The 21,629-nt window shown below is 42.1% G+C and overlaps 1 protein-coding gene across 6 annotated transcripts in view; it reads right to left on the reverse strand.

The window, feature by feature from the left end:
* The window catches only part of SORBS1 (sorbin and SH3 domain containing 1), a 167,375-nt gene that overhangs the window by 78,057 nt on the left and 67,689 nt on the right, over positions 1 to 21,629 (reverse strand). For 5 of the 6 annotated variants that reach the window (XM_050305573.1, XM_050305565.1, XM_050305548.1 and 2 more), the window contains one exon: positions 7,260 to 7,367. The gene's annotated coding sequence lies outside the window, so the exon portion shown is untranslated. The remainder of the gene's footprint in view (positions 1 to 7,259; positions 7,368 to 21,629) is intronic. The other variant, XM_050305551.1, reaches the window with a different exon arrangement.

Raw genomic sequence — 21,629 nt, forward strand, 5'->3', positions numbered from 1 at the left:
CAAAGGACACAGAACAAAGGTCTCCAAATACCTACACACATAAACTGATGCACTGTGAAATGCTGACTGAGGTTCAGTCAGCAACACAAGTCCTCCCTTTTCCTCCACCATTACATCTTTTAGCATCCCAATATTTACCTCCCGTCAAATAAAGCTTTTAATTGTTAAGCAAAATTCTGATTAGGCACAATTCTGATTGGGTACATTGGCTAAGGGGCCAGAAGCAGCTGGAAAATTGCTCTGTTTTACTTCATTTAAGACCAACCCCAAACCTCAGTGTAAACATACCACTGGTAGTTCTAATTAGAGTAAACAAAGGGTCCAAGAGCCCACATTTAATACTGCATCCCAAAGACTAATGTTGGGGAGCTTGTTCCTGGGATTTTGATTTCTTTTACCCCAGCAGATATCAGGTGCTACTAGCAAAACTCAGGTTTTAATCTACATTTAGATTCTAGTCCCTATAGAAGTCAAGAATATTTGGTTTGGGTGGAGGAGGAAGAGGGTTATTTCAGACATATCAACAGTCAGAATAAAGGATGATGGAAAATGGTATGTTTTGAGTGGTCAGACCCTACTCTCCTCTCTGAGAAACAAGCAAACAAACAAACAACAAAATCCCCAAACAAAAAACCACCAAAACCATGTTGTTTCCAAAGTCAACTTTGAGTGTGGGATAAAAAGCTTTATGAAATGTTGCTGGTTTACCATCAACCCACAGAACTAGTGTACTGTGCACCACAATTCTCCTGGCACCTACTGCTGCACAATCACTGCTGTATTTTTCCCCATAATATTCACGTCTTTGTGAAAGATAACTTCACCATAACACCTGAAGGAAATAGCAAGAGGGACATAACAATCTGAACAACAAAGGGAGTCTTTGGCACAACAGAGGCAGATGCCAATTCTCGGGTATTCTGGACAACTGCTCTAGTAGCCACTGAAGAAGCCTGCTTTCACTGGAGGGAGTAGTTGTCATAATTACAAGCTACCCTGGAAAGTTTTGCTGCACAATCCATATGGTTTTTCCGTTTTGATAAATGTCCCACAGCCATACTAGTTCTTTTATGCCACCCCAATATGCCATGGGACTAGCCACCAGAAGGGGTCAGGGGTGTTATGACATGCAGTTTAGAAAAGGATGGAAATTGATAGATCTGAGAGATGCGAAACAAAAGTGATTAAGGTTACTTCATTCTGCAGATGGACAGGGAAGGTAAAGCAAACTTACATCACACTCATGCTTTTAGTTCAGTTCTGGGGTTTGAATTGCAAAACAAAACTCAGCCAAAATAACACCTTGCTGCTGGAGTTCCACCCAGTCCTGTCAATGCGTACAAACTCATTCCCCCAACATCCTCATCCTGCTGGGCTGGAGCTCCTGCTTTGTTACAAAACAGCCACCCACGTTCTGGTTGGGATAGTTTTACAGCAACCTCCCTGATGAGGCTCATCATAAAAGATGAGCCCTACCTTGCCCCAAAGCTCCCAACACCCAGATCTCCATGGATGCCTCAGACCTGAGCCTGAACTCTGCAGCTCAGTCCTCCCTAGCTGAAATCCATGGGAACCAGCACCACCACCAAATGAAACACTGCTGTCAGCAGCCCCTACAATATGCCAGGCCGTTCAGTGCAACTGCACAAGGACTCAGGAAGCACTTACAGCTGAGTCTGCAAGGCGGGAGGGGTTCAGACTGTCACCGAAGGCTGAGCGAAACTCCTTATAAAGATGTACACAGGACTTTTAAGAGCTCTAGATAGTAACTTAATCTGTCGGTAGGAGTCCAAGTCTGCAGGGCAGAGGTTAAGGGCTAGCAAACGGTCCTTGTAACAATAAGGTATGCATTAATCCAGTGAAAGCACACAACCTTTTAAGTGTACAGAAAGAAGAACACGGACCACAAGACAAACTGCTACAAAATTTTCTCAGGTGGCTGAGAAAAGCAAATGCATAATTCGTCTTCCTTGCTGAAGAACTGTCCTAGTGTCCTTTTGGCTGTTAGAGATAAGGGCTGTGCTGTAGAATGGTGATTCCTCATTTGACAGAATGAAATTTAACAGAATGAAACACTACCTGGTAGGATCATAGTTTACCAGCATTTGGGATCTACAGCATCTTGAGAGAAATTTCAGTGAGAGGAGTGGCATCTGCTGCTGTTGTCTTCTGACTGCAGAACTCGGCAGGAGCTGGAAAGCACTCTCACACCAACACAAGCTGGGAGTGACCAGCTGTTTAGCAGTCACCTGAGCAGCAGTTTCTCCCAGCTCTCACTGATCTGCTGACCTATTTAAACTCCCATATATACAAGAAAGTATTATCTTGCTCCTCTACCTTGCACAGCAGCTGACCCTGGTCCAAGCAATTTTAAAGAATTCAGGACCTGCTAAATGCAATGCTCCAGGAGAAAATTTAGCACTTGCTAAATTGAACAGTGAAGGGGAAAAACTTAGGGCTCAGCTATGTTTACCCAAGTCCTAAGGAAATTAATGACAGTTACAGCATACAATCAACAAAACATGCATCTTCACCTACACATAAGCATCTGATGCCCCTTGTAGCCTGTATTGCCATTTACACTCAGGCAAAATGGAAGCAAAACTGGTATGCTGAAATCTGTGGCATATGTACCAAACTGAGGTGTGGGACACAAGAATTATACTCATTGATCACTGGATTGCATGTGGCAGGAGAACCCAGACTCTGTCCCTCTACTACAAAAAACCATCAATGGCAGTTCACACAGCAAGTTTAGTTTAGGCCAGAGCCATACTTACTGATCCAACCAGCACCTCAGTCAATGAAAGGCACTGCTGGCTGTGCAGGTAACAGAATACACCCCAATCAATATTAAAAGCTTCTGTAATGGCACAACTTGTTTATCAGTGCTCTTAACTTTTGTGCTGTAGAGCTTAAATTAACCTTAACATATGGTCAGGACAAAAATCACCTCTATATGCCACACAAGGAAACTGATTTTTGTAAAGCTCTCTCATTTTTCTTAAGACTCAAAATACTCAGATATTTAGCATAATCTCTGTGCCAGCAACTGATCTTACTCCCTTTTCCAGTGCAAGTGATTTGCTAAATTGTTCAGAGTAAAAAAAGGAGAGGTAAGAGTGCAATATAGAAGGGAACTTGTAGAAGCAGCAAAGAAAATTCAGACTGTGCTCTCTCTCTTCACCTCAGTATTTTCCTGCACCCTAATTGCTAAAAACAAATGAATATCACAAATCAGGCTATCCACAGCTTCTGTTCTCCAGAAACAGAACTACAGAGCCAAGAGGTAGCATGCCTTCCAGCAGACAAGCCTGGACATTCATGGAAGCTAAGTCTCAGCAGTTCTGCCCAATGTATTTGCTAGGTGTGTCATTAATAAGCAGAAATCCAGCCCAAAACACCAAGCTGAGGAGAAATTTGGATTTGCTTCTAACTTGGCCAGCTGGATGGAATTATTAACCAGTTACATTTGTAACTATGAAAGCTAATGAGAGACTAATCATATTTCACAGTTCACAGCTGAAAGTCATTTCCTTTAGGAGTTAATGAAAGTTTAAGTGCTCTCTTCTTGTTGATTCCTCACCCTCAAACTGTGGCTGTCAAAGAGTTTTGAAGGCCTTACTGACTTTAAATCTGTCTTCTAAGGGCAATACTTGGGTGCAGGTGTATTGAGGGGAAAAGTGCTTGAATCTCTTCAAGGAGATGAAGACAAAAGCTATCTTCCCCCATTCCCTCCCATCACACCAACATTTCTTGTCAGAGCAAAGAAACAGCAACTGGATGACTAAGTAATGATAATGACTGCTGCTCAGTGCACTGCTGGACTCTGATTAGATTGTTCTTGGCCTCTAACCAGATTTAAAAAAAAACCAAATCAAACAACCAAAACACAAAACCACCAACAAAAAAAAAACAAAGAAAACACACTGGCCATTTAGAAGAGGCAGGACTAGCCTATTAGTAACAGTACAGCGTGCAGTTAAGATGCTACTGGGTCATTGTCTCTGTCCAGATCCTTCACTTTAGTGACCTGGAATGAAGTAAACAAAGACATTGCCCATCAGGCCATGAGCTGCTCCCACGACCCTTTGCATCAAGTTCCTTAGCTCAAAAAACACAGCTAAATAGGCCTTGGGAAACATCCACCTCTGAAGACCTGGGGGCGTTGAAATTTTCACATCCTATACTAACTGCCTTGTGCCAAACAGAAAAGGAGCTATGAATCTATGAGCAGATTGGGAAGACATTAAGGAAAACGTTTGAAACACACTGTCCCTTCCAGAATCTCTGCCTCATCGACTCTCCATCTGTTCCCAAAAGTTCAATGGAAAAAAATGGAAACTCCATTTTCCTGCTTTCTATAAACTTACTCTCACTGTTACTGCTCTGTTTTTTTGGCACAGTGCTGCACCACTTAAAACCTCTTTACAGTCTAAGATGAGCAGAGCCAGCGTGGAGCCGGTGTGACAAACTGGCTGGAGCCAAAATGACATTGTGGGCAACACCTTCCTCTAGAAGACGTTCTGCTCTGTCTCAAGGGAAAGTTGTGAAAGACTTATTGCACCTTATAGCAGCCTGTCTGAATAACCTTCAGCATTCACCTGAAGAAATGAATTCTAGAACTGAATAATGCAGCAGCTACTGAGCAGCTGGCCCTGGGAAATCTGGCCATCAGTAAAAACAGCAACTCTTTAGCAACCTCTGCAACAGTTCTGTGTGTGCACTAGGGGCACTTTTTCTCCTTTGTGGGAGAAACAATTTCTGAGCTTTGGACTTCCTCTAGCATTTTCCACGCTTTGACTCCTCACCTATGACAGCAAAAGATACAGTCAAGATATACCCACTGTGTTTTCATCCATTTACTTAACTTCCTGGTGCACTGGGTAGATATTTTCTTCCCTGCCTTTCTGTGCCTTTGGTTCAGCTTGACAGGCCTGGAACTGTTTTGTCTTCAAGTGATAGATGCCTGGACTAAAGGTGTGAAGTGAGTAACTGATCTGCAGCATGCATTACAAGTCACATTAAAAACCAACACAATACCTTAATTTGAACTTAAAAAACATAAAAACAAAATAGCATGGTATACAACTACTTCCCTGTATTCCCATGAGCCTCCAACTAAAGGAAAAGAATCAGACAAAGAAAAGCAAATAAGTTTCTCTCATATAAAAAGGTAATGTAAAAAGAGCCATTCAGGGCTTCACCTAACCTGGAATAGGGGCTGCAGAGTAAGTCATTCTCCTGCAAACTCCTATATGGGCTATCCAGACCCTGATACTCAATCTGTGCACTCCTTGAAGAACAGATGTGCCATGCCTTGATGTCACTTGACAGCCAGAAGGCATCAAAGATAAGGGAAGAAAGAAATGCAGATGTCATCACTTAGCTGATGACATAGGTCAGCCACAGCACAAACATGAGGCACTGTGACTCCGAGGCATGTCTCTGAGAATCAAGGCTTCTTGGAGATGCTCTTTTTCCAGAGCAATGACTGACTGTCTCTCTGGCTGGAGGAGAACCAAGTATCACAATCTCTTTGCCCTAAAGCAGACAAACTGAGGGACAGAGCTTCCCTTCTTTTTACAGCCAAAGTACAGGATCATATTCAGGCCTGGTGTGAAACAGCCCATCTCTAGAAGAGACCAAGTAATTGTGTCAGTTCAATAGCGGGGTGCATGTGATTTTGCTTATAAGGCAGCAGTAGAATGATGTAAACTTTGGCTTGATATCTCCCAAAAGTTTCTCCAGTTTCCTCTTCAACATCCTGAGCTTTCATTCCTCAGAGAGAACAAGTTCATAAAAGACAGCGCCATCAGGCTGACAACAGCTGCTGCATGTTCAGCATGCAAGAGGCTGATGTAGCCCTACTGGAAGGGTTCTATATCCTTAGAGGAGGAAGACATAAGCAACCCTTGAGAATCACAGTATGAGTATGCATGTGATCCTGGCATGGAGACAAACATCAGGTACGGTGTTATATGGGAAAGAACTTGAGATTATCATATGGAGCTGAAACTTGAGACCACTAGAGGATCTATGCAGAGAAAAGGGAAGGGGAGAGACAAGAGAGATTGATGCTTTCAGCCTTTTAGTAAAAAAGAAAGGAGTAGCCAAAAAGAATTTTGTCATTTCTAGGATGCCAGAGATTCAGTCTTCGGTAACTGCTGCTTTGACCTTTGCCTTCCTGATCACCAGCAGGCTCTATAGAACAGTCATCCTAAGGGGGAAAAATGGTCTCAAGAGCTTGACATGTGAGCCTCAGCCTTGATCATGTCTCAGATTTCTGCTTCAATGCAGAGTTCTCAAAAACTGAGGCACTTTTGCCTCAGGCAAGTAAGAAAATCAAACCTCATCTCAGAACTGTCAAGTCTCTTTTACCCCAGGACTTAATCTTAGACCAAACAGTACCAAAGACCTCACACCATCTCCTCTAAAGAAAACAAATCAGCTTCACCAGTATTTGTAGTTGTCTTGTCTGTAGCTATCCTAAACCTAGCCCAGTAGCCCACTGGGGTCTGATCATCATCAACTCTGTAATTCACCCCCCAAAACAGTTAAATCCCAGTTCAAGAGCTCCTGCCTGCTCTAAATCTACACCAAGTCATCACCCATGCTGACAGCCACTCAAACCTAACCTAATGGCCTCTTACAGATGAGGCAATGAATCCAGCTCTCTATTGCCATGCAAGCAAGCACCAGTGCTAAACCTGGATTTGTAGCCTATTCAAGGCCAACTGTTAAACTTTCATCCTTATCCTAAAACTTTACTACTCCAATTCCAAAATCCCACTATCTTCATGTGTTTCTGATCTAGAATGAGGCACAAATTATTTACTGGCACTAACATCAATATCAATAAAAAAAGATGTCACAAATGCAGACAATAAACAAGGAGGATGTCAAAAACACAGACAGTAAACAAGGAACACATCTAATGGTGGTAAAAGTGAATTTAATCCTTGCTGGGCTACTGTGTTTTATCTAATGCATCCGTGAATCACCATAAAAATAGCACTCAGAGCTTTATCCTCTTTCAAGAACTGGAACTTTTGACTGGCTCACGTAGCAAAATAATGTCTATAATACAGTGATACTCTCACCACCATAAAGCTTTCTGCTGCACAACCCAGGTAGGCTGCTACTAGGATGAAAACTGCTCCCATGCAAGTCATGAGAGACGGATGCAATTTTGGTGCCTCAAGTCAGGATAAGGTCTCCCAGTGATGTCCTCCCTCCCCTCCCTTCAGGGTACTCACATCAGTCAGCTGGATGAACTCTTCAGGCCCAGCTTAGGGCAGGATCCTCTGACAATGACTTCCACTCCGTCTTCTCTTCACATGCAACTGCTACGTAACAGCTCATACCTACAAAAGCCAAAGAGAAAGAAAATGCTTATTAGCACCACTAGTCCCTCTGTCCAACACAATCACAGAGGGCTGTACTAAAGCAATCAGCCTTCACAGAAATAATGCTACTTTTAGATAAAGCAATTCCCTCTGCTTACCATGCAGGAAGCATAGCATAGTTAGTATAAACAGCAGTCTGACCAGATCTGCATCAGAGCATCCCCTGTGTGAGAACCAATATTTACAGTTGTCCCCAGGGAAGGCTGAAACCACATCCGTTTTCCTGCCTTTCTGCTAGAGATTCCCCCTCAAGGAGCAAGGACAGCTGAATAGCACAAATAGCACAAATATTCATGCCTCCCTACAACCTGTTTACTAATGTAAATTGCTGCTGATTTCAGCTTAACTTAGTATACTATTATGCAAAATGCAAAAAAGGAGAAGTAAATACACATCTATGCAGTTACCTCTGATGTGTGAATAGGCTCATCTGGTACAGAGCCTAGTTTGGGAGCTAGTGGTAACAAGCCATGAAATATAACTCCCCACTGCCAGGAATAAAAACCCTCAAAGAAGAGCAGGTAGTAGACACATATTAAGAAACATACACACATCAGGTTGTCTTAGGACAAATTCCTTGGTTAGGGTACACAGCTAGACAGACAGAGGCAGAATTTACACCAAAAAATTTAATTTTTTTTTTGCATGCATTGAGAGTTAGTAAATGAGACTATTTAACTGCAGTCCAATATTAAGTCTAAATGGTAAGATCTGACATTGATTTAATAAAGGGCTGTACAGTTTTATTGTTTCACTCCAAAATATTTACAGAAGTCTGCTTTAGTGAGATGTCTTTGCAGTTTGACTTACGAGGTAAGTATTGACATCCCTCAACTTTAATCATGTAATTTATCAGCTGAGCTACCAGCCAGTCACCCTGAGCTTCTGCTGTACTGAGTGGACAGAGGGCTGCTTCCAGAGGACAATGCAACCTCTCTCCCCACTGACTTCATACTTGTCTGTATTCAACAACTCTAAAAAGAACTTGAGGAGATCAACTAGCAAAGTTTCATGCCTACACTGGATGATTGAACAAATCGTCATGAGTGTTTTATTCAAGCTCTGAGGAGAGTGAAATCACACTTCTACTGAGTAGCAGTTTCAACAAGCAATGCAAGACGAGAACCTTCAAGGGTCCTGTACAACCAGCGTGTCAGCCAATAAGCCTCTCCAGTTAAATATTCTTATGACAGTGCAGTGGGGCACAAACGTGACATGGAGAAAACAGAAGGTGATGCTCAGAGATCAAAGCACTCGATCAAGCACATATCAAGGACCTTGTCTAGGAGCCATCTCAGAACATGCTCACAGAGCTTCAAGATGATGTTTTTACAAGCCCCAAGACTTCTTTCAAAACCCACAAATACCCCAAAAAATGAGCCTAGAAGAACCAGGCTAGTTTTTCAATAAAACTAGAACAGTCCTAGGAAAACACAAGTTGAAAAAAATTAGAGTTTTCTGTCCAGGACAGTCTAGCAGCTTCTCCATCTCCAACAAGTAGAAAGGGATCAATGAAAGGACACACATTTGAAAAGCCTATTGCTAGCATTGGAAAGAAAATTTCCTATAAAGGTGCCCAGAGTATGCACCATGAGAAAGTTAATACTCCAGTGGCAAGGTCAAGCCCTGGTTTTCCCGCAACACAAGAAGCTGCCCTGCTGGCATTAACTACAGTTTGTTTGCTTTCCCAACCTGCCTTGTCCTTGTGAGTTGGCAAAAGGCTGAAGCTGGCCAGAGTCCCAGCTACCAAAAGCTGCCCAAAGCAGAGAAGTGTTATCACAAGGACTAAGAGCTAAGTTGAGAGGGGGAGGAGAGAGTAGTAAATAGCACAAAAACCAAGGGATAGAAACTTCTCTGGTGCTGAGAATTGTTACAACTAAGTTTATAACCTGGCACATAGCCAGGGAGCACAGCAAGACACAGGAATACAGAGGCAGGTTATGACTGGTCTGTGCCCAGGTCTAGAAGAAACACCTAAACATTTAAACTTTGCCTTTGGAAATATGCCCCACACTAGCTCCTGGAGGACCCTAAGAAGCTATTTTTTTCTGAAAAATCAATGAAGGATTCACAGAAGGATACAGTTTAGACAAACTTTATACCCACTGCTGTTAGAGCAAAACTTCCCTTTCTGTCAGTGGCAGCAAAATTAGGGAGCTGACCGTGTCAGAAAGGAAGGACACTGCCAGAAAGTTTTCAACATATTTTAATTTTAATTTTGTTGGTATTCAGCTGTGTTATGGCTTTATCTGTTTTTAAGAGTTTGATTTCCAATAAAACTTTCTGTAAAAGAAAAGCCTGCTGAAAGAGTTTCCTATGAATAACACAAAAGGTACTCGGACTCTGCCTGCTCAAGCAGCCAGCACGCTGGCACTGCTGGAAACCAAACTGCTCGGTAAGCGACAAAAAGCAGCTTCCACATGGAAACTTTGAATGAATGCAGTAGGTGAGCAAATCAAGCAACAATAAACCACCACAAAACCAAACCAAAACCTTACCACACTGCTAATAAAGAGGTTTCCCTGCAGGATTATCAGGATTTTCCTTTTTTTTTTTTTTTTCCCCCCTTTGATTTTTATAACTAGGGATTTCCCTAATTCTACACACTCCTAGAGTTTAGAGACAAATAAATCACTGTGACTTAGAGTAGCTTGTGTAGTTCTGATACATTGAGCTACAGCACCAGAATGTCCTGGTACCCAAAGCTGCCATAAGAGGCTTTTCAGAGTGACATGGGAAGAGAATAGCAGGAACAAGATGGGGAGAAGCCTAAAGTACAAAAGTAGAAGGTCCACAATTTTACATGTGTTTCTGGAGGCTGCTTTATTCATGCTAAGGACTGATACACTGGCTGACAATACTTAGGTAGTGCAAAATCAAGCTATATAGCTCCTTCTCCCTTTTTTGGATCAATAACCAGAAATCTGGCACTTCTTAAAAGGGTTGGACACAGGCCACAGTCAAGCCACATACCTATGGAGAAAGGAACGCTGCCAAAAATGAAAAGGAGAGGGTGAGAACAAGGAGAAACCTTTGTCACAGACAGTGGCCAGGCACGATCCAGCAGGACACATCTATCTGTGAGCACACTTGTGAGCCCCAGCAATGACACCTAGACACAACTACCCCACTGTAGACATGAACACCAGCTCAGCACGCTGCTATTCTTGCAGTAATTTTCCATCCTTCACAGCCTGAGCTCACACACAACCAAGCAGACAGCACAACTTCCAGTACCCCCTTCGGCAGTGAGGAAAAACACTGTCCAAGTGATCTCACACCTGAACACAACAGGAGGGCAGCACACACACACACAGAGCCTCGAGCTCAAGAACTGGAGGCGCCAAGTAAAAGAAACATAGGAGTTCCACATTGTTTTCGAGGTAAAAAGAGAAAGGGGCTGACCCTGCTTGACTTCATCATGTTGTTTGTACAGCACCCTGTGCTTTGGGCACGGAGCTGCAGAAATCAAAGCAAGTACAATGGCAATGAAAACATAATCAAACACATCAGTGTGAGGCCAGCTTTCCAATGGAAAAGCAAAGGGTTGGAAACTAAAGTCAACAAACAATACTCAGATCTAAAAGTCATTTAAAAAACCTCAGCAAATTCAAGCAGCTCTGTAAGACTAGCAGGATAAAAATATTATATTTTGCCATTGTCCACATAAGAACAGGCAGCCCCTTTTCAAGGAATTTAAATGGACAAGAGACTTGAAGGGAAAACAGATGCATGGATGAGGAGTGATTTGTCGTGATCATCTAACACCAGGATCAGTGCCAGGAACAAACTATGACTCCGGCTTTCCTGGAAAAAATGCTCCTTTCACTGGTCTATACTGCCTCTAAGGCTGAAAATTAACACTGACCTTCTGAAGGCATTTTCAATGAAAACTGCTTTCACCATCCCACCTGCTGGAGATTACAACTCCCCACGGTGCTGGTAGCAGAGGTGTCCATGTGAGCACTCCATAATCCACAGAAGGCTGAATTCAAGTTAAACTGAACAACTTCTGAAGATAAATTAAGCTCATCTACTTTCTCAGTGTTGATCACACCGTGCACACATGCACTCTTCAGCTGGCAAAGCTATAAGTGAAGCCAACCATCAGCAGTGTAGAAGAGAAGACAAGGGGCCCTGTTTTCAACCTGAGCAACTGTTTCCTAAGTTGATGCTTGTCCTTAGTCTAATTTATGGTTATGTCCTTCCACTCTGGAAGTCCTAAGACTTGTGGATGTTTAAAAATTTTTCCCTGAGCCACTCCATCAGAGTTCTGGCTTAGTAAAAATCAAATACAACAAAAATTCCATCTCAGCCTCTATCTATGGCTCACAGAATGACTCACAGAATATTGCTTTGGGCCAACAGGAATGTTACAGACAACAGTGATGCTGTTACTAACCTATATGCAAGGCCAAATCCCGCAAAAGCATGTCATTCTCAGTGAAGTCAACAAAAGAAGTGCAAGTACATTCCAGGATGGATGTTGATCTCTCAAAATGGGCTTCGATTTTCTCCAATATAAAAGTGAACTCTTCCGACTGACAGACCTTTAATTTTAATGAGCTTATGTAAACGAGGGGCTTTCTTCACCCACTGCTCAACAAACACCATCAATATAGTACGTGATCTCCAAACACAAGTTCCTTACATGGACTACTTGGGCTCAACTCTGTTGAGAAAACACTGCCAGCACATACCAGATTAGCTCAAGCTGCCTCCTCAGGAGAGGCTGCTGCTGAAATTCCTCCTTCTAATTCGTTCAATTCATGCCCAAAAGACTGTTTTTACCTGCCCAAATGATTTCACCTCTTCTCCAAACGCAGTGCAGGCAGCATACACCTTCATGGCACAGGCAGTGTGCCCTGTGTGGCAGCAAAGCACCCCTATTTGCTCAGGTGTGGCTGTCTTTCTGGTTGGGCACACCGGCAGGCAGCATACCTGGCAGCATATTGCAGAAGAAAAACTGCTCAGAAGCAGCTAATATATCAAAACTAGTAATGCAGACTTCCCGCCCAAAATACCCACGAGTTTACACCTACATACAAAGGAGAAGTGGATAAACAGAGCAAGTATCCTGTTTCTAAATTCTTTTAAATCCTCAACTCAAAACTGGGGCCAGGAATAAACAGAAAACAGACATACAACCGAACAAGGTCATGATACATCTTCACAACGATCACAGAGAACCAAGCTTCTAGATCAACATTGATCCACTCTCAGATTTGGTCCTTACGATGTAATTTCAACAATATGCATTTGCTTCCCCCTACAATTCATTGGTTGCCTTTTGAAAGGGAAAAAAAAAAAGATGTCACCAACATGTAGATGGTGATCAGAAAGAAAAACACTGCAGCAACGCCAGAGCTTAGGGCACATTCTCACTTTGTCGCCATTTTCCATTAGCTAATATTGTCAGCTCCACAGAGGTGAGATACGACTTACCCCAGAGTAATGCCATCCAGATACAGAGGTTACTCTCAACTGACCCCAACCTAAGTGAGATTAGAGTCAACCCCTCCCCCTTACCACCTCTTTCACCACCTCTATATTTAACTGCAGATTAACTCATTTCCTCTATCCACATGTGAGATTAAAGTGCACCAAGTGCTTTCAGCTCAAGCAGAGCCTCAATGCATCCTCATGTAAATCACTACTCAGTGCATATATTAAAGCAAGTCAAGGAGAATGAGTCACACACTTCATACTCACAAAACCACACACTTGCTTCTTAAGAAGTAAAACTGGCTGGCAGCCCAAGTCCCCAAAATAGTAAGAGATAGCTCTAATTCTAATCTTCTCCTGTCTGTTACATAAATCTTAAAGACATAAGAAGTGCCACTATTTACCAATGTGTTTGAATGAAATGTGGGTCAGTGACCAAGGCAAAGGGTCAAACACACAGTGACCTGGCCTCTGGGCACCGTATTGGCTACACTTCTCTAGAGGAAACAACAGCCCCTCGTTCCAGGGAGAGAAAGAAGTAAAGCAACAAAAATCTCACCGAGACGTCGCACTAACCATGTTTGGTTCAAAAAGGTCGAGAAAGAGAAGACAGTGAAAGTCTTCTCCACTGTGTGCAGTATCACTCTTGAAGGTTTTGTACAAGGATGAAAATGCTACTGTCAGGCTGTAGATCTCCATCCACTGTGAGGCAGAGTCGCAGGAAGGAGAGGGGTACTCTATACTGGGAGGGGGATGGTAGCCACAGCTCCAGGGGCTGCAGGGATCCCACATTCTCTGGTCACAGCACTGCTGTCCTCTGGCCCTGTAGGGCCATAGCTAGCCCCTGTCACTCCCATGAAAGGCAGGTGCCTTTGGCATGTGTATCCTCCCTCTGTGTCTCAACAACACTATGCCAGGAAGACAGCATTTTATTTCTACCTGACCTCTCTGCAAATCACCTGGAGTCCTAAGTTATAAGATGTTTATCACAGCTTGAAGCAAACATCGGGTAGCTGCAAATAAAGCTGGGACTTTAAATCCAGCCACATGAGTTAACTCCACAGTGAATATAATTTTTCACAGCTAACAACTATGGTAATTAATTTTACCTCAATGAACGCAGAAAGGGTGAAGCATGCAAAATTGAGAACAGGAGTAAGTTTCTTGCCTTAGATTTTATATCAATAATCCTTTAAAGTAAAAGCACTTATTTGCCTCATCTCCCTAATCTCCCTTGTTCTAACACTTCAAGCAATGAGGTCCCCTTAATTTTCAGTGGCTTAAGTAACAGGCCTCTGTATTTTTGCCAAGAATAATAGAAAATCAATGTGGACAGCACGCAGGGAAACACGCAGAACAGCCACTGGCATTTGCTTCAGCTGAACAGCTGGAATAAGTTGTCAATTCCCCTTACCATATCCTCCAGCTTCACTGTCCGGCAAAGGGGGTTATTAAAAGAAAAAAAGATGCTTATAACAAGCTTATGACACATCTCAAAAGCAACCACTGTGTCTCCATTATTCAGGAAACTCTGGAACGATAAACAGATGGAAATGAGAAAACGAACAGTGGAATGAAGCTTCAGCCATAGATTGCAGAAGCAATGGGGCACGTCAGGCAGATTTACCATTGCCAGGGCAGAATCTGTCTGATCTAACACAGAGACTGCATTGCCTGAGAATGAAATCACAACATGCTGGGCAAAGATAGACACAACTGTTAAGATTTGGTGCTGCCATGCATATACCAAAAGGGAGAGGAACATATATCAAAATATAGAGAACAAAGAATAAAGTGGCTGAAATCTCCCATGAAAAAAAAGATCTACCTTGCAGAGATCAACAGCCACGAAGGTGGGGGTGATTATCTTTCAGCTCAGGCATTCCCAAAGGGCTATAAATAGATTGCTGTGATTTGCGAACATCTTCTGTTTATTTAAGGGTAGATTTTGGGCGGAAGGTGTCTCAAAATCTTTTTTTTTTCTGCCAGTATGAGGTCACTATATAAAATTTATGGCAAACGGGACACATCTTAAAAATCAACAGCAGGTTTCTAATGATTTGAGAAGCTGAAACACTGAACAGATGGAAATGAGAAAAGGAACAATGCACTGCATGGGGTCACTATCAGCTCACAGAAAAGCTACAAGCCACACTGTCCATGAGCTGTGTAATTGATGTGAAATGCCCGTCTGCTTTCTCTGTACATTAGCTCCATCTTGCAATGAAACTGCAAGCGTGTCTTATGGAAGCAAGTCACATTGCTTGCTTCTATCCCTGTCTGCCAATGGGCTTACACAGCCCTGTCCTGTTTGCACACATGCCTGTTTTATTTTTCCACCGAGAGTTTAAAAATTGAATTCTTTTTGTTGCTCTTGTAATTCAGAAGTTAGACTCAGACCCTGAAAACATGGTCTGTTCTCGGCAAAACAAAGGGCAAATGCTAAGGCTCTTGATCTACATGAAAATCAGAATGCTTCCTGTTCTAAATAACTAATTCATGGTTTGTATTTCTTTCAACCTCATGTTGTTTTGATGTCTTTATACAAAATGGAAGGAAATTGACTGTAACCAACATAAGACAAATCCTCATTAGATTCCCTTCCAGCTCTGTATCTTGGGCTTGAACCCTGCAAGTGATCAAACAGCTGGCGAAGTTACATCGTGTGTGATTGTGGTTATGCTAACAGTAAGGCATCCTTAAAAAGGGTGAAAAAAAACTTACAAAGAAACTTCTGCTCAGACAGCCCTTCTAGGAGTCTAAACTTTATTTAACAGCAGCTGTCAGAAGATCAGTGTTTGGGCCAGAGGACGTCAAGTTACAACTACTTCTAAATGCAAGGTACAGCTACAGGGTGCTGAAGGGGGAACAGAGGGGACAATTTCAAGGCTGGTATTGCTGCTGGACTATACACCACCCTGCCTATGGTGGAAGGGCCTCACAAACATGATTTAAGACAATTCCTTCATATCTTAAGCACAGGAAGGGAATAACAGAAGCAGCAGCCCTGAATCAGGTATGTGGAAACTGTGGAAGTCCTGAGACCACATCATTACCTGGGCTGGGATTCATAACAATCCAGGCAACAGCCACAAAACAATCAGGCAGACTCTTGGAGCAGCTAACCAGAAAATCTGACTCATTAACCAATGTATAAATTAAATAATACTGAGGAACCTTGTAAGATTAGACAACTGAATCAAATCAATGCCTAAGAGACTAAAAATGACAAATATACATTGAGGTTACAAGGAAAGATTAGAGGAATATTTAGCTGGAAAAGATGGAAGCAAAGAAGAAAAGCTGATTAATTTCAGGCTGCAAGTCAAGTAATGAATGAATAATTGTGAGGCAAGATTGGGATGCACAATTTATCCTGTTCCTTGCTATAAAAAGGCATTAAGTGTAATGGAGATTATTTTATAAAAATAATTTTTAAAAGGTGGCATAAAATCAGCCTGAGGAATTCATTACCACAGGGCAAGGAGGGAACACTGTAGGGAAGTAGCTTTACTGGCTTTTAAAAATGATTAGACAATTATATTAACATAAATAATAGCTACAACTGGGAAAGCTACATGAAGAGTTACAAGAATAATCAAGCCAAAGGTACCTTTCTCTTTCATTTGCAGCCCCATATTTGTGCCTTCAGGCAGGGCCTGCCCTTTCTAAGTCATTGTTAGAACTAAACAGGCTGTAAAATTCCTACTTGGCCCTTATATGGTTTTGTGTGTGATGGATGCTCAGACCACAGGGGAGAAATGGTTCAGAGTCTCAATGGTTTTGGATTGCACCAATGCCAGTAAGCAAAGCTGGAGTTTTGTCTGATAGAAACAACCACTAATTCTACTCCTTTAGTGAGCTGGGAAGCTAAGGACCACAGCAGCAACTTGATTACTTTAGCTCAAGCATCCTCCACATAAAGTCTGCCCCAGCTGTGACTCAGCCTGCTCCTGTGAATGAAGATGAACACCAAAAAATTCCATCTTTGGTCTTCATACTCAGACCTCCCTGAAGTGCACAAGATTTGAGATTAATTTCTCGTATAATGGCTTTAAAAGTCATCCTGTCTTCAACAAAGCCTCCATGCTAAAAAACGGCCCAGATTTTTAAATTCCACTGTTAGAGTAACTGAAATAGTTCCAAAACATCATTGCAAAAATACTGAAGTCTTCACACGTAGCTCTAGTCAAGTAACAACATTCAGTCTTTTACCAAAAATCTCCTGGGGGATTGTCGAAGCTTGAACCCATTCAGAATTGCCCACATGAGAGTTTCTCTAAACCATATAAAATCTCCCAGTCAGTTAAGAATGGGCACAGCACAAAGTGTCACCTCCCAGTTTGATACACCCTTGGGCACTGCATACCTAGAATGGTATTCTCAGCTCTTACAATGTGCGATGCTTTCATAAAGCCTGATGCTTTCACACCTGATGGAAAGGAGAGATTGTATGAGAATTTCAGCTTTCATCCAAGATAAATAAAAAAGCAATCCCAAAATAAAAGAAATAAAAAAAAAAAAAAAAAAAGGAAAAGAGGAATTACTGACACTCATGGTGAAGAGAAAAACTTGAAGAATCAAAAAGATCAGAACCAGAAAGCAAAGGAAAGTAATTCTAATGTATATTCTTACATGACAGAGATTGCTTAATTTGAGATGGGGGGACTCACATGCTAAATCAAGAACATCTGAAGTTGCAATACTATGAATATACAACACAGGAGTTCATGCTGTTCTCTGGGCATTCACTCTTGGGAAATACTGATCCTACTTTAATGCAGAGGCCTACAAAACAAAGGGGGGGAAAGTCAAAAAGTAAGAAGCTGAACCGCTGTCAAGCAGAATGATTTTCTCCCTTTGACCATCACATGAGCGCTGTGGGTGCTGGGGCAGGACAATGTTGTGCTCAGCTGAGGATCCCACAGCGGGGTTCAGTGACGTCTGCCTGTGCACAATGAGACCCAGAGCAGCAAACACATCAGGCTGCTGCTACATTCTGCCTGGTGTCTGGCATAGCAGGAAGAAGCCAAACCTAAACAAAATCAGGGGTTTTCTTCAGCCTCATAGCACTGAAGCACATGGTGTCCAGTAATTTCAGAAGCTCAAGAGAAGAAAGAGTTGAATGTCGCAGGGGACACTGCTTTCCCATCTACCTTGCATGAACTTGATGGGAAATTGTGTCCTCCTGACACAGGAGGATGTGCCTTGGTCAGCCAGAGAAATGTGAGAAGAGTGAAAAGAGGCACAAGTGTCAAAGCAATAGTTCTCCTTGACTCCTGTTCCTTTCACAGTTTACTCTGTGGCAGCATGAAACAGAACTCGATCCTGCCTCGCAGGAGGGTTTCCCTCCCTGTGAAGTCAGAGGACACTAACTGGTAGCACGTCAAATGTGAACTGAATGCAGAAGGTGCAATCATGCCAACTCTTGTGCTTTGACTGCAATTCCCACAGTAGCTGGGTTTTTCTGCAAAGTCTGCAGCTCGTGCAGTAGCCAGGAATCTTAGGTTTCAAGTAAACAAAAAAAATGACGTTCTGGGAATGCCTGCTCTGCACAACGCAGGGCTACAGAGAGATACACAAGCAAGCTCTGAGCTAGCTGCTTCCTAGCTATGGCAGCACCATTCTCCTGGGCACAAGGAAGGCTGCTGATCTCAACTGATCTCCCCGTTGAGATCAATTAAGTGTTTCATGTGGGTATTTCTAGTATAAGTCTACACAAGGCCAAGGCAGTGGTTGCTTCTTACATTCATGACTTCCCCTTAAAGACCCTCCTTTCTGCCTCTGAAGGCCCAGGTTGTCAGCATCATCTTTCAGAGCCAATAACTACCTGCACTTTCTGCAAAAGTGAGCACTGTACTTCCACTGCAGAAGACCTGCAATGCCTCCATTGTCTTGCAAAGCAGGTACAGCCATCAGGTTAAAGGGCTAATCCTTTTTTTTTTTTTTTTTTTAAATTAATGCACCATATAAATATTTAAGAACCTCAGGTGTCTTTGTGGCTACAGAAAGTAAGTTTGAAAAATATTATCAAAAGCTCAGAAAAAAACAGCAAACAAAATGGCACCGGAAGATTGCAGTGATATTTAAAAATCCACATACCTCTTAACAGATTAACCACAACAACCTTGTATTGCACTGAGAGTCCTTCAATTCATTGGGATTCTATGAAAGTGCAGAGACAGATACACTTCATAGCTAAATATCACATGGAATGTGAGATACAATGGTAACCAGTTAAGTATGGAGCACATCTGCTCAGCTTGCACAGAACATCCCCCAGAATTTCTGTCTACAGGAACATCAATGCTTCCTTGTCCTGCACTTGCATGTTGGCCCTTCACATTTTAAACATGTCACTCAGGATGGTGAAAGGGTACAACAACAGTATGACCTATATATCTTTGTACCTGCTCCAAGAGCTCACTTGCCAAAATAGATGCTATCCATGGATCTGAATAACTGGCCTTTTCTTGTATTTCCCATGAGATATTATTAAAATGTTTGTATCTGTGAACCAGTCAAGCTCTGATTACTCTCCTCTTGTTTACAGCTTTGCATAAAATGCAGGCCATCAAGTCAAGTTGTTTTTCAAATTCTGTAAGCACACTAAACTTTCAGAACTAATCCTATAAACTAGATTCTCTGGGCTTTCAGAGGTTCCCTAATATGGTCATTAAATAACTGAGAGATGAGGACACCTCACAAAAACTCAAATGAACTATAAACTCTTCAGACTTATCGTTAAAAAAAAAAATCAGAGACAAAAGATATGGCAGATTACAAACTGGCGCCAAGACACAACTAAGCCGTGTGCTTGATGAGAACAGCAAAGATGTCTAGGATAGCACAGACAGGACAGTCAAATATGGTAGCAGAATTTTGAAATGGAGGGAGGATACTGTTTGTAAGGTTAAGACAAAATTCTCCAATGGTCTTGTGATATTTACGATGGTCCTGAGGTGACATTACTCCATTATTTTCATTTTTAAAAATAAGAAAAAGTATTAAAACCTGAGAGAAGTACACGAGTAACTTATTTGGCATCAGACATCCAAACTTGGCTTGTTCTTATTCAGTGCTGTATAAGATTCCAGCTACTCTTACTGATGTCTTTGCAAATCTTTATACATTTAATAAGTCAAAACTTCAGCCTCAGATAGTGCTGCCATTTATGAGAGCACATCTTGGTTAGATGAATTCTCTATTAACCCTGTGCCAGATCTTGCACAGAGCCTCTTCCCCTTCAGACCCTAGAACTGAAATCTGTACCTTGACTTCATGGAAATTCATCAGCTAGACCAAATGAGTGCTGTGGAGAAACAAGTATCCTTTCATCCATCCATCATCTATCACACCTGCACTTCTTTAACACAGGCTTGGAATTTAGCAGACACTTATGTAAGCAGCTCACCTGCCCTAGCAGAGGGGCTGCTAAACAGAGCCTGACCATGCATTCAGAAGCAGAAAATACTTTGACTCATGCAGACAATTTCCTCTGGATGGTAAGGGTAGGGAAGACCTGTTGAACCTGACTTCATAGTAAATTTGACCCACGTTTCAGAAGATCAGTAATTCATCTGCTTTGTATTTATCTACAATACAATAAATACTCTTTCCTATCCATTCAGATAATAAAGGGCTTGGCTTGATTGTAACACAGCTCAGCTAGCTATAATGATGCTGGGCCAAAACATTTTCAACAAGTTGTTCAAACATTATTAATCTTGTCCTGAAAAGAGCAAGGTACTCCCTTGTCTTGGGGATTACTTACTAAACAGATGTTCAAACACTAACAAAGACATGGAGTGTCCAATAGCTAAGCTCTCAGGATCTTGGGAACTTCCACTGCATTGTGCTCCTGATTTCAGCAAGCGTAAGTCAGCACTGTTTCACCACATTTCCCTGTAACCGGAGTAAACAGAGACGCTCCCAGCATGACAGGACTGGAATTACTTAGGAAGATATCCCAATTCCAAAGATCAGTATCAAGAGGCACAAAGCATTCAGGCTCAGTTCTTTGTTTCTTGACTGCTAAAATCTATGAGGCCTGTACCCAGTGAAAGTGATGAACTGTTATACTGTCATTCGCAATGTGTGCTCATGACAATGTATTCTGCTCCTAAAACATGTTCAAACTTTAGAAGGAGAACTGTTTAATTCTAAACCCTCCAGAGTTCATATATTTTACAATAGTCCCAGTTGTATTACATGCCAAAAGAAGCTGAATAAACTTTCACAATAATTAAAAATGTTACCCCATTTCCCACATTTTATTGAGCCAGACACATCATGTTTTTTGAAGTGGGGATCAACAGAACAGTCTAAGGAGGTCCTGTAATAGAAGTTCCATTACTTAGACCATCCAGGTACATACATGCCATGGAGCTAACTACATGAACAGTTTCTGTCTCTTGAGCCTCAGCTTCACCCCAAAGTCACCTCCAAACTGGAAGAATTTCTTAACCAGGCCTACAGCTTTCCACAGCTCCTGGATCCAGCAATTATCACACCTCTCTGTCTGGTTGATGACGTCGTGACAATAAACCTTTTGTGTTCAGGAGATGAATGTTGCATACTCTATAACAAGCACTCATTGGTTTCAAGGCATTTTTATGTGAGTGAATTCTTGAGCCCCATGTCAAAAGCAATAAAGTAGCAGCTCTTTGTTTAACAGGAATAAGACCAGGACCCTTGCTAAAGGAGGGAGCTGATGAAATGAAAACTGATCTGCTGACATACGAAGCATGATCCATTACTAACTTTACCAAGCTT

Source organism: Myiozetetes cayanensis, unplaced genomic scaffold (assembly GCF_022539395.1).
Source record: "Myiozetetes cayanensis isolate MyiCay16 unplaced genomic scaffold, myiCay2020 scf10, whole genome shotgun sequence".
Taxonomy (NCBI): Eukaryota; Metazoa; Chordata; class Aves; order Passeriformes; family Tyrannidae; genus Myiozetetes; species Myiozetetes cayanensis.